Source organism: Tetrao urogallus, assembly GCF_951394365.1.
Source record: "Tetrao urogallus genome assembly, chromosome: 12".
Lineage (NCBI taxonomy): Eukaryota > Metazoa > Chordata > Aves > Galliformes > Phasianidae > Tetrao > Tetrao urogallus.
The window spans coordinates 7,690,113-7,702,391 of record NC_136825.1 but is presented as its reverse complement, the minus strand read 5'-3'; positions in this window follow the sequence as shown (position 1 = coordinate 7,702,391).

The window sequence follows — 12,279 nt, the reverse complement described above, 5'->3', positions numbered from 1 at the left end:
GATTCTTTTTTTAATTCTTGTTCTGGTTATTAAGCATATAAGAACAAAACATAGTGTTTCTAATGTCCCATTTATAGTTCTGACTAATTTACTACAGTTGTGACCTTTTAATAGCCTTATTTATTATGTGTTTGTAGTTGGTTTGTTGCCTTGTTAAGTGATTATTTAAAAATCAAGTACATTTTAAAAATGTTTCTTAGATTTAAAAAAAAAAAAAAAGTGTAACGTCTGGTGAACATTTTGTACCCTCTATCTACAGCTTGTGGCTGCTCCCAGAACACAGTAATAATCTTCCTATAATACTACTGTGTTTTCTGGATTAAATTAAGTGTAATACTTTTAAATATGTCCCATATAATATGCATTTATCTTACGTCTTAGGAATTCCAGAGGTTTCAGAACTGACTTTACAAGTGGACAGGAGTACTCTGTGCTTACAGCTTACTCCAGGCTTGTGATTTCCCTGCCTGTGCTAAACTGCAGGTTTTAGAGACTGAAATCTGACCCCATTTAGCTATAAATTCCCTAAAGACTGTTCTACCTGGCAATTACCTTACGTGAATATTAATTAAGTTTCTGGCACTTACTTTTATTTTATTTTTCATTTATTGCAGTAGAATAGAATCATCCACTGATAGGAAGGTGTTTTGATTTGTGATGACAGAAATACGGAGTGCTTTCAGAGTCGTTCTTTGTAATGTATGTTTTTAATCGAAAAATGATCTATAACTTTTTTTATATTAGTTCAGAACGAGCAAGGGATTGGAATATGTTCCGTGCATCCACATTTTCAGCATCTGTGTACAGCTGTAGTTCTTCTAAATTTAATATAGTTTGCTGTTTAGGGTCAGAGATCAGCAGCTGCAATATGGGAAGAGGCAATAAATAGAAGTGATATCCATTTTTCTACTGTTCATTTTACAGACCCTGTCCTTCATTTGCAGTCAGGTACCCAACTGCTTGATCTGAGAGGAAATCTGATCTGTTGGTGTATTGCTTTTCTGAAGACCCCCATGTATGTAGTTAGATTAAAATTTAGCTCATTAAAATTATGAATGACGTTTCAGCTCTATAATCACAACATATTCACTTGTCCCATTATCCCTATGTTTTATAAGGCAGAGTTTGCTAAATCAGCAGATTTGCTCTATAATGTTTATTGTTATATTTCACTTTATTATAGCTGTATGCATTCTATATAATTCTATAGTTTATTATTAACTTGGTTCAAATTCCTTTGCCTGTTGATTTTTCTCTGTTTATAATCCAAAGAATATTTTGCTAGATTTGCACATTTCTCCATTTTAAATTTAAATAAATATTAAAAAACGAAATGAGTATCAATTTACAAATTAACAAATGGAAATAAAGTTAAAAAAAAAAAAAAAAAAGTCATTTGTAGGACTCCATCCTCATTGATGCTGTCTATCTGGTTTTGTTTCACTATTGAGCAAGGTTTAGAATTAATAACTGCATTTTCTACATTTTTATGTTTGATTTTTAAGAAGGACATTGTCAACTACATTTTTTAAGTTTCAAATGCTTTGAGTTTTTAGTCTCTATTGTTTGTAGCACTCTCGTAGATGCTTGGAAATAAATTTTCTTTCCCTGCTGGTTTTGTCCTTTTTCATTTGATTATTTTTCCCTTTCCCACTGAATATGCAATTATGATTGTGCTTTATTAAGTTAGTCTTGCTAATCTCAGCCAACACTACCTCTGAAATGCTGGGAATTATACTCATTAGGTATCATCTGCAGCACCCCAATGAACGGTGTATTTTGGCACAGATACAGAACATCTATTTGTGTTAAACTTCACAGCAGTGGTCACTGGAGTCTCATGCTCATAATGTGAGTGTAAAAATCTGCCCAGCACAGCAGTCCTGGGTTAGCCCCAACACAAATTGGAGAAGAATGTGAGCTGGGACTGTAGTTTGTGCCAGCGTTTCCAAACGCCTGAGGAACCCGGGAAGGGATTTTACCTGCAGGAGTTGTTTTGGGGCAGTCTTCCTCACTCCCTGATGGAGCTTCACATTCCTGAAAGGCAACAGAAAGATTCATTATAACTTCAATGGGTTTGAAGGCAAACCATAATTAATAGGAGGAGCATCACAACTCTGAAGCAGGTAAGTTAAGGGATCCTAGCAAGTGCAAGGATGCAAGCGATGCTTCAGCCTCTTATACATTCTGCTTGCAGCATCATTTAGAGATGGAAGAGTAGGGGAGACAAGAAAACTCTTCCAAATACTTTCAGTGAATGGAGTATGTGTATGTGCTCTTGCTGGCAAAAAATACTCACCTCCTTGTCTGGCTGCTTGTCACCTAGAAATCTTTCATCCGAGGAAGGTTGTTCTGTCCCCTTTCTCTCATATAGCCACACTGTAAACATACACATTTTTTCTCATCACTAGCAAAAAGCAATTAGGTATGCTGGTTCAGTGCTGGTTGCTAAGGGAACTCTCAAAACCTAAACTGATAGGGGAGGGAAGGGTTTGTTTGGGGTTTTTAAGTTGTCTCTGTCATGTTGTTGCCAATATGTCAAGCAGGTTTTGATACCATGTCAAAGGGTACAAGCTTGTAAGCTTGATACCAACATTTACATTGTGCACAGTCGTGTCTCAGAAACTGATATGACCACGGATGAGAAAAGATTTTAAATAATTTACATGTTTTCTTGGCTCCACACTGTTGACTGACAAAATAAAATGCTCAGTTTTACTATGTTGTTGCTGATAAGCCTACTGAAATAGTGAAGAATGGAACTTTAAATCTGTCTCACAAAGAGACAACCTTAGCTTCCTGGGACCAGAAAGCCTGGAATTCTTTCATGCCTTAGCTATCCCAGGAGAATTCTCAGTTGTGTTTTGTTTTGTTTTAATTGAAAACTGCAGTAAATAAAAATCTTTGCAAGTTTCCATATTGATGAGGAGGTGGTACAGAGGTTCTGTACTCAGAGATGAACAGTTGGCACCAGAATTACATTCTGCATTAAAACAACAGCAACAATAATAATAAATTGCTTGTGTAAGGCAATCAATGAGCTCACTAATATTAGTTAGTTAGCTGCTAGTCTCTCGAGTTTTTCTACTGTTATCTGTATTATTATATGTAACATCTGATGGACTTACTTCTTGATGCCTTAATCCAACACAGAGAACAGCCTGGCTTTTGGTTCTGCTCTGAGTGATGTTTTCAGCTTGTTCAGGTGGCCTACTAGTCATTAATCTCAGGTTTTGATAGGGAAACTTTTTTTGATAGATTTCAAATCTATCCCTGGTTCAGCTTGTCTCACCATGTACACCCAAGTCAAAAGAATAACAATTTTAACCAACTTGGACCTTCTTGCAAGTGAAATTCATAGTCATCTGGAAAATGTGCCTCTTGTAGTTCTGCACAAAATCCTGGGCCTTGCCTATATTTTTTTTTTAACCTCCTCCCTTAGTAACTTCAAACCTGCTTCTGAAGTTAGCTCTTTACTCTTCTCATATCATAGGGAGTACAAAAGCTGTGACTTCATGCTCAAAGAGCAGCTGTGTTATTTGCACAGTGGATTTTGCCAGTGTCCAAAATCCATCTCCAGTGCATAAGCAGTGGGTTATACGTGCCAAGGGCTCTGTAGTAATTTCAGCAGCATTTATGGAGCGTTTCATGTTTCTCCTTGGAAAGAAAGAGAACGCATACAGCCTCTTTCCAGGTCAGAAATATGCCCCTCCAGACTTTCTGTTCAAGCTAATTCACACTGTATAAATAATTATATATTAACTGGGAAAGGGGATTGAACCTAATTCTGAAATTACCACTGATGCTCTCGTGATTTGTCTAATTGCTAAACTCAAAAAAACAATTATATATTTTATATATAAATTCATACACTTAGTATATAAAATCACAGAGTAAAGATGGATACAGATATTTAGTTTCCATTTAGTTCACTTTCAGTAACTTGTAATTGCATCAAGAACAGCAACATCACACCTAACACCTCCAAATTGTTAGACAAAGAACTCCACGCTTCTGTGGGAAATATGCTTTGGTAAGGCAACATCACCGCTGGTAGTAATGAGGTATAAAACATCTCCTACCTGTCCTGGTTTCCACTGAAGCAGCATTAATAGCACAGCTATGCCTTGGTTGCTGCTGGGTGGTGGAAGCACAATGATCCTGGTGGGTCCTTAACACTTTGGGATATTCTGTGATCTGTGATTATATGGTGAAAAAGGCTTCAGACTTTTTATGACTGCTTTAAACGGAAGTTAATGATCTTCCTTTCATTCTTTACCTCTCTCTTATTTTCTCTCCTCTATTAACAAGTGAAAAACATGCCTATTTTAACTGACCAAATCCACACAGGTTGGAAAAGAAGACAAAAAGCAGTAGCAACTAAAGAAACCCTTCACTTGAAGAAAGGTCTGGACAGCACTAAGTTATTCCATGAATCCATGACTGCTTTGGCCAATTCACAAACTTTTTTCCAGCTCTGGCAGTAATAGATCTTATATAGAACTTATTTACCATTCATCTCATGGAGGTGATTTTAAACACAGAGAGCTTCTGTAGTATTATTTGAGATACATAGAAATTCTAAGGGGGGTGGTGATTTTAGAGTCATGACATATTCATTTCCTCTACTACAAAACTTGATTTCCATGTCCAGCATGCTGTGCTGAGTGCCCTATCAATGGGTGGTAAGAAAGAATTTTTCATGGAGTAATAAACTCCCTGGAGCTTGGTAAGATGGCTTTAGGAAGTCCCATTGTTCCCCCACCACTGCAGTCCCTTCCAGGACGCTGCTCACCCTGCCACAGCCCAAGTTGTATTTTCCTTCTTATTAGCATACTGAAAAAAGTCATCATTAATCAAATGCAAGCACATTTAGCAAAGTTCAATGTGTATGAAAAATTTATGTCAACCTTTAGGCTCTATGACAGCCCCAAGGCTTCACTTAATAAGTACTATAATGACTTACTGTTAATGGCTGATTCACATTATCTCTTTGAGGCCTATGGGGCCTTTCAGTAACATTTTCTATCATTGATTATAGAGCTGTTGTACATCATCCAGACATGGAAGCAAAAGTATTGTTTATATTCTTTGCTTTCTAAAATGGAAATGTGGATGCGTTAAACTATAAAAACTCATACAACATAATTTTATCCCTTTCGTGGTATGTGGCTCTAGTATAGTGCAACAGTAAATGAAAGAGTGTAGCTATTTCTGAAGGAGTGGCTGAAAATTACTAGAAGTTTGACATGTCTTATCCATTGATACAGAAGAAAACTACTCTTCAAAAACCACCATCATCCAACTATCAGTCACCCTTCCTAGCAGTCACAGAAGAGGTCAAAGACAGAATGGCTGACTGCCTCAGGTTCTGCAGAATTGGACACTAGTGAATCACACAATCTCCAACATGTAATTTCTTTCAGAATTTTACATGGAAAAAAATTACATTTCAATGGGAAAGGTTTCTTACAACTATGTACCATCTATTTCCGTGGCTTTACACAATGATCCAGCAAACTCTTTTTACTAAACACAATTTCTCAAGATTACTCAGTGCTTATAATTGTGTTATTATTTTTTAAAGCCTAGATCCTATATATGCTTACTATTTAGCACAGTGTTCACTACTGTGAATAAATGGTAGCAGTCATAATAGTAAGTATAATGAGGTAACTCTACTGTAATCTAAGTGCTCCCACACTACTGGAAGCTAATATCTCGCACTGTGTTGGAACATCGTTAAATGAAAGAATACGAGCACTTTATGTTCTTACACATACAGCTACTGCACTATAGACCCTGCTCTGAAGTGCCCCGTGTCATGTAAAATTCCTTTCATGGAGAAAAATTGCTCCAATAACACCTAAGCATCTCAGTATGAACAGATAAAATAGCATATTTTTTCCATCATGGCCACCTAAAGAGAACTGATTGCATGCTTCATTCATGTAAACAACAATACACAACTGCAGTAAGGAGGAAAAAAAGAGAAGAGGAAAATAAATAAAGCCATAGGATTTACTTTTTGAAAAAGCAGGAAGAAAGCAGAAGGAATTCATTGCATTGAGAGACACTATAAATTGACAACCAGGTCAGCACCTACTATCAAGCCATGTAGTACCTACTACAGTAAACATGTAGGTCAAAATGGAAGGTGTAAGTCTTTCTTGATCCCACCCCTTCCTCCCCTTACACTTAGAAATTTAAACTTGCTCCAAGTGCTGAGACCCAAGGTCAGAAGCCATCTTACTGAACACACAACACATCAGCACTGAGAGAATAGATGGTAGGCATTTTTTTGGTGTGATTGCATTAGGTAGTGCAACTATCTGGTGGCTAGATCCAGTAAATACATGGCATGGTTTTGCATTACCTACTCAGGTTTGTGACACTGGACCAGCTGCTCTGTGGTGGAAGTGGCTGAGCACAGTCAGAAATCTGCTGGCTGCTTTGCAAGTGAGATCACAGCATAAACAAGCTACTTATCACCAAACTCTTTAAAGAATTAAAAGCTGTGCATAACCCTGAATATTCCAAGGAGACTATTGCTGGGAAACTGCTCTCAGCCATAGCGGGTAATCAGAAACTTTGCAAGCAATCTTTGCTATTAGCACCATTTCAAAATAAAGAGGGCAAAATGTCTGCGTGGTAATAACAGAGACTTCAGTTTTAATGAGACTTGGGAAAAAGAAAGGCTAGATTTTCTGAAAGTTTATTTGCCCTTGGTGGGTTATGAGGTAATGCAGAAGTCTCTGCCTTTTTTTTTTTTTTTGGCATGGAGGTCAAGAAGGAGTTGGACTAATAAAAGAACATTAGACTCCCAGTGCACCTATGAAGTTCAGAACCTAAACTAACCCTCTCAGCACAGCACGTAGAGCAACATGACAGCAATTCATTGCAGAAATGTCCCTTTCCCATTACATATACAGAGGTGAGCCAAATTTTAGCAACAGTCAGCTGTTCTGTTTATTTGGCATTGAGGAGGTTACTGTAATAATCTGTCTCCTAGAGCCCAGACTATGTCCTTTCTTGTGACCTCCTCAAAAGCCTCAGGCGTTATCATTCTTTGCTATCAGTTTGCGTTGGCTGCAGAAGTCCAAGTGCAAAGTTTAGGAGCTATTCCTGGTTATTACTAACTGCAATAGTCACAGATCGACAAGCAATTCAGGGCTTCCCACCTGGCATTGGGGGTACAGCATCATGCAGGGCAGATGCTTCAGGCAGCACCATCTGGCCATGGTTTGGCTGTACCAGTAGCACAGCTGGATCTGCTGTGTATCAGTCATGTGCTGGGACCAACTCCACAAAAAACCTCCAACCCAAAGCCACGTTATAGTCCGGGGAGTTGAGAAGCATTTCCAGGATGGCAGACTGCATGGAAAGCACAGGCAGCAAAAGAGGTACTCAAATAAGGCAGCAGAGGAAGAAAAGGAATCTTACCCTAAACCCTCTTCTCCCTGCAGTTTATTATCTATATTATAAGCTCTTTTAAGGAGGAAAGGACTACAGATTCAGGAAAACAAACAAAAGCAAACAAACAAAAAACAACAACAACAACAACAAAAAAAGCAAACTGTGGCAGCTAGGTACACAGTAATGAAGAGAAACTACAAGACGAGCAATCTGAGCACCTATTAAGGTATTAAAGGGACTTTGTTCTCAATGCTCTCCTCAGTCTCTGTTCTCCAGCTACCAGTTATTTTTATATTTATAATATATATATATATTATTAATAATAATATATATATATATATATATATATATATATATAAAATAATAATAAAATTATTTTATTTATTAACCACAATGGAGACCCAATACCAAGGCAAGATACAGGAGACAAGGCAGTGTGGGGAAGAGTATTGCTTTGCATCATTGGTGCTAGAAAAGAAATGCTCTGTACTGGGGTCCAGCAGCTGTGAACACCTCCATTCAGGATGACAAACAGAGCAACATTTTGAAGGCTCTAAACCACTGCTGACTTTAAATGTAACCTTGCAGCTCTTAAAAGTCCTTTCTCACATCACCCCACAGATCTTTAAAAATAGTGACAGAAAATGTTCACAGGCTCTTGGCTGGGCTCCTTTCATATTGTGTTGTGGTCATGTCTGCCCATTGGTTCAGTCTGTCTGTGCTGTCACAACCTTGGGGGGCCATGGCAGAGAATTTATACAAAGCATGATTAATCCTTTAGTGCTCAGATCATGAAAGCTTCCTCATTCACAGTTGAACAGTAGTGAAGTGAGGTGTCCACCAGGTAAAAGGTTGTTGGACTTAATAGAACAAATTCAGAGTTAAATATCTGCCAGAGAATTTTCATTTCTCTCTCTTTATCAGAAAGTTCAGAATTAGCCACTATCATTTTGAGTCCTGACATCACTTAAACTCAGACAACTTTATTGCCTGAGTCGCCTTGTTGGACGTGAATTTCTGACAGATGAGCTCCTCACCTCTTTGCACAGTTCTGCACGCTTATACTATCCCCACTCCCTTTCTGCTGCTCACCAGGGAAAGGTAAGTACACAATTTGGTCTCAGGTTTGGGTTGTTTGTGTTTGTTTTTACCTGAAATATGCTATTGTCTTCATGTTTTCTAGATTACATTTAAAATGTATTCTGCTTGCCACCCTGTGTACTCCATTAATAACTTTGCCACCTGCAAACTCAGAACTCAGTATATTACTCTCCATTAAGAAAATTTATGATACAGGTTAAGTTTGTTTTAATTAAAGATTACTGTTGTCATTGAGGAGCATAATGTCACTCTCACCAGTTTAATGAATAAACAGGCTAAATACTAAATCAGTGCTCACTTCTGCAGGCTCTCCTGGCTCATATGCAGGAGCTACAAGCATAGAGATTACCTGAAAAACAAGGGCAAAGATTGCACAGTTTAGAGGTAAAAAGGCCAAAAGGAGGCTGGAAGAATCACTTGTTACACTAGGGGAGAAGGTGGCCATATACAGATTTAATGCAGAATAGTTTCACCCTGCCGAAGGAAAAAAACCTCGCAGAAGGTTTTAAGGGGCTGCCAGTGCATATTATTCAACTTTCATTATCTCTCCTAAGAACAAGCCAGAGAATTCAATTTGGATTCTTACTGCAACTGTAAAGTGCAGCCCATCTGCCTTCCATTCCAAACAATGGATGGACCAACATTTATGCCAAAAAATTTGTCCTAGGATTTGAAGATTTAAATAGCAGTTACCTAAAAAAATCTGGTGCAGCTCCCCTCTCTCAGAAATGCATTTTAGAAGAGCATTTTGTATTCAGACTTCTTACGACTGTGTTTGAACACTGCTTGAAATGATTCAGGAGTTTAGCTTGACAAACGGTTGCTGTGATCCAAGGCCCATATGGCTTGTTTTAGAGTGTGTAAAGGTCACTGCTTCTGTTAATACAACTAGTACAAATACTTCCCTGCCATCTGACGATATTCCTCCTTATTCAGATTGGCAGCCATTTCCCCCCCACAATCTGGAATTTCCTTTCAACGTGGGCTGTTGAAGTGGAGATGATAACAGTTTTAAAATCAAAGGTTGAATGCTTCTGTTGAGTTATACTTGGAACCAACCATGTTCCGTGCAGTGAGAACATCCCATATGGAAAGGACATATGTGTTGGATACAATAATACATAAATAGTGGATGTAATTTTACATAACCCTTATATTCTTATAACTGTCACATATACTTCTGTAATGAGACAGGTGAAATAGATGACTTTGATACTGATATTTAAGTCCATATGTTGAAAGCTTACACAATGAACAGGCGGTTTTAAAGACAGATTTAGCTGCTCAACTCTTCAAATGCTTGCACTAACAAGACACCTTTGGCAATCTCATTGAAATGTCCTAACAAAATAACACCATAGACAGCACTGTAATTCCATACTATGAGAGCCACTCCCAAGACACACACATTCATAAATTGCCAAACAAACTATTTGGAGTGCTTTTTTCTTTGATTTCTTTTCTTTGAAGTTAACTTTTTGAAGGAGTCGATGAAAACTTTCAGTTAAAAAAATTCAGAGCCGAGATTAAATACTGACAGCAGTTTGGATAGTAAGTTTCAGCACGGCTATGATATGGAGCTGGGATGTGAAAACTGGCAACATGGATAACCATGCCGCCACTGATTTACACATTGCTCTCTCTAAGATAACCCATCCAAATGTAGAAAACATATAAGCTTTGGAGGGGGAAAAAAATAAATCTCAGTTTGCAGTTGCTCAGAAAAGACCTGTTAGTACTTGGCAGCTAAATTCCCTAAAGAGTCTAGGCATTAAATGTGCCCATCCATGCTGTGTCCTACCCAGGCTCTGCATCAGCCCCCACCAGCAAGGTGAGCACAGAGCTGCTGCCATGAGATAAGACAGGATGGCAATGGGCTCAGTATTATTCAACACAATGACGTCTATATTTATTTTAGAGGAGCTTAAACAAGTTTTCCTGACTTGGGAAATCACAGACATTTTGTGAACATGCATTGCTCAATTTCAGAAGCCAGAATAAAGGAATAAAGTTACTTTGTGAGACCCTCTTCTTATGCTTACTTTTTGGGGAGGAGAGCTGGGAAATACGTTATTCTCATAACAAATGCTCCCTGGAGATTAGCCATCTCCCAGCTGAAGCACCTCACAGTTTGTGGCCCTGCAGTTATTACAGTCACAGTAAGTACCGGAATCGTAGCTGCCTTTTTCAGCAGCACTTCCATGGCCAACAAGCTGTATGAAAGTAACCCGCATGCTTATTATATGCTTTTCATATCTCTGATTAAAAATTAGCTGAGTGTTTTAACTGAGCTGTGTGCCAATAATATATAAAAGAAGCATTTTAGAGACTTCAAAGTCGTGTTGGTGCCTAGCGCGGGCTTCAAAAGAACACTAAATCTGCATTGCCCTTTTTTTTTTTTCAAAGCATTTCCCAAGTTCCCCCCTGTAAGATCTGTGCTCCATCAACCTATCTGAAAGTTTCCCTCTTCTTGTGGAACTAAGCAATTTTTTGTTTGCTTGTTTGTTCGTTTCCTATCTAAATAATTGAAAATGCTGTGAGTCAAACTGGGTGGAAAAAAATCCTACAGTGAATTTCAATGGCCAGGGCCAGGCTATTAAAGAATAGATTAACACTGCAGAAGGGGAATATTTTAACCAGCATGACAACTGGAAAGTGAAATCTAGCTTGCTGCACTCTGCTGAGGAGCAAGAATGCGCCCTCTTGCTCAAATCAACAAATTTACAGCTTAACAGCCCTGGAAAACAAAATCCTCTAACGTCATGTTCACTTGCAAGCCAAGGTACCCAGCAGAGATTTAATTTCTGTTTTTGTTAGACCTTATTATTAATTATTGTTGATATGATGAAGACTTTGCATTAGATTATTGAGGGTTTTCATACCCACCCAAAATGAAAGGAGAAATTTCCATACATTTCCTGTGGAAACCATTGGGAGAGTTCTACGCTTCACAGAATCACAGAATTGTAGGGGTTGGAAGGGACCTCCAGAGATCATCGAGTCCAACCCCCCTGCCAAAGCAGGTTCCCTACACCAGGTAGCACAGGTAGGCATCCAGGCAGATCTTGAACATCTCCAGAGACACTTGTACAACTCTGGTGCTCATCCAACCTTCCAAACCATTTAACTAGTAGATTCTGAATTATCTATTTAATTACTTGATATTGCATTAATTTCTAGATATTTTAATGAGTTAAAATGATAAAGCAATAAGAAAATGAACTAAGTAAAACATTTTCTGACACCTAAAGAAATTGGATGCAATATTTTACTCACTGTGAGTGCAGCCATTCTTATCGAGTCTTGTGATCATTGTGGGGAGGTGTCTTCATGTACAATGTACCGATGCACAAATATTCCATATCCCTTTGGTCTGTCCATTGTTGGTTCTGCAAGAGACCCCATCTGTTATCTTTTACATCATTCCTTTCAAAGATATCCAGAGATCCTGTGAAACTTGTTCCATTGTGCATTTCCAAATAAAAATGTTTCAACATTTCTTAATGCACATATCATTGACTCACACTGACACATGTGCACATAACTTTAGATTTCCAACAGATTACTGTATGTTTTGGCAGCCTTCAGTTATATGCCATTAAACTACTTGTTTTTATAGGACTGACTAATTGTGGTGATATCCTTTAAACATTGCTCCTATAGCAACTGCTGAATTTGGAGGTACTTCAGGCGACCAGAAATTTGAACAGCAACACAAAAAGTCTTAGATGATTATTTAAAAAGTAGTAACTAGTGTAGATA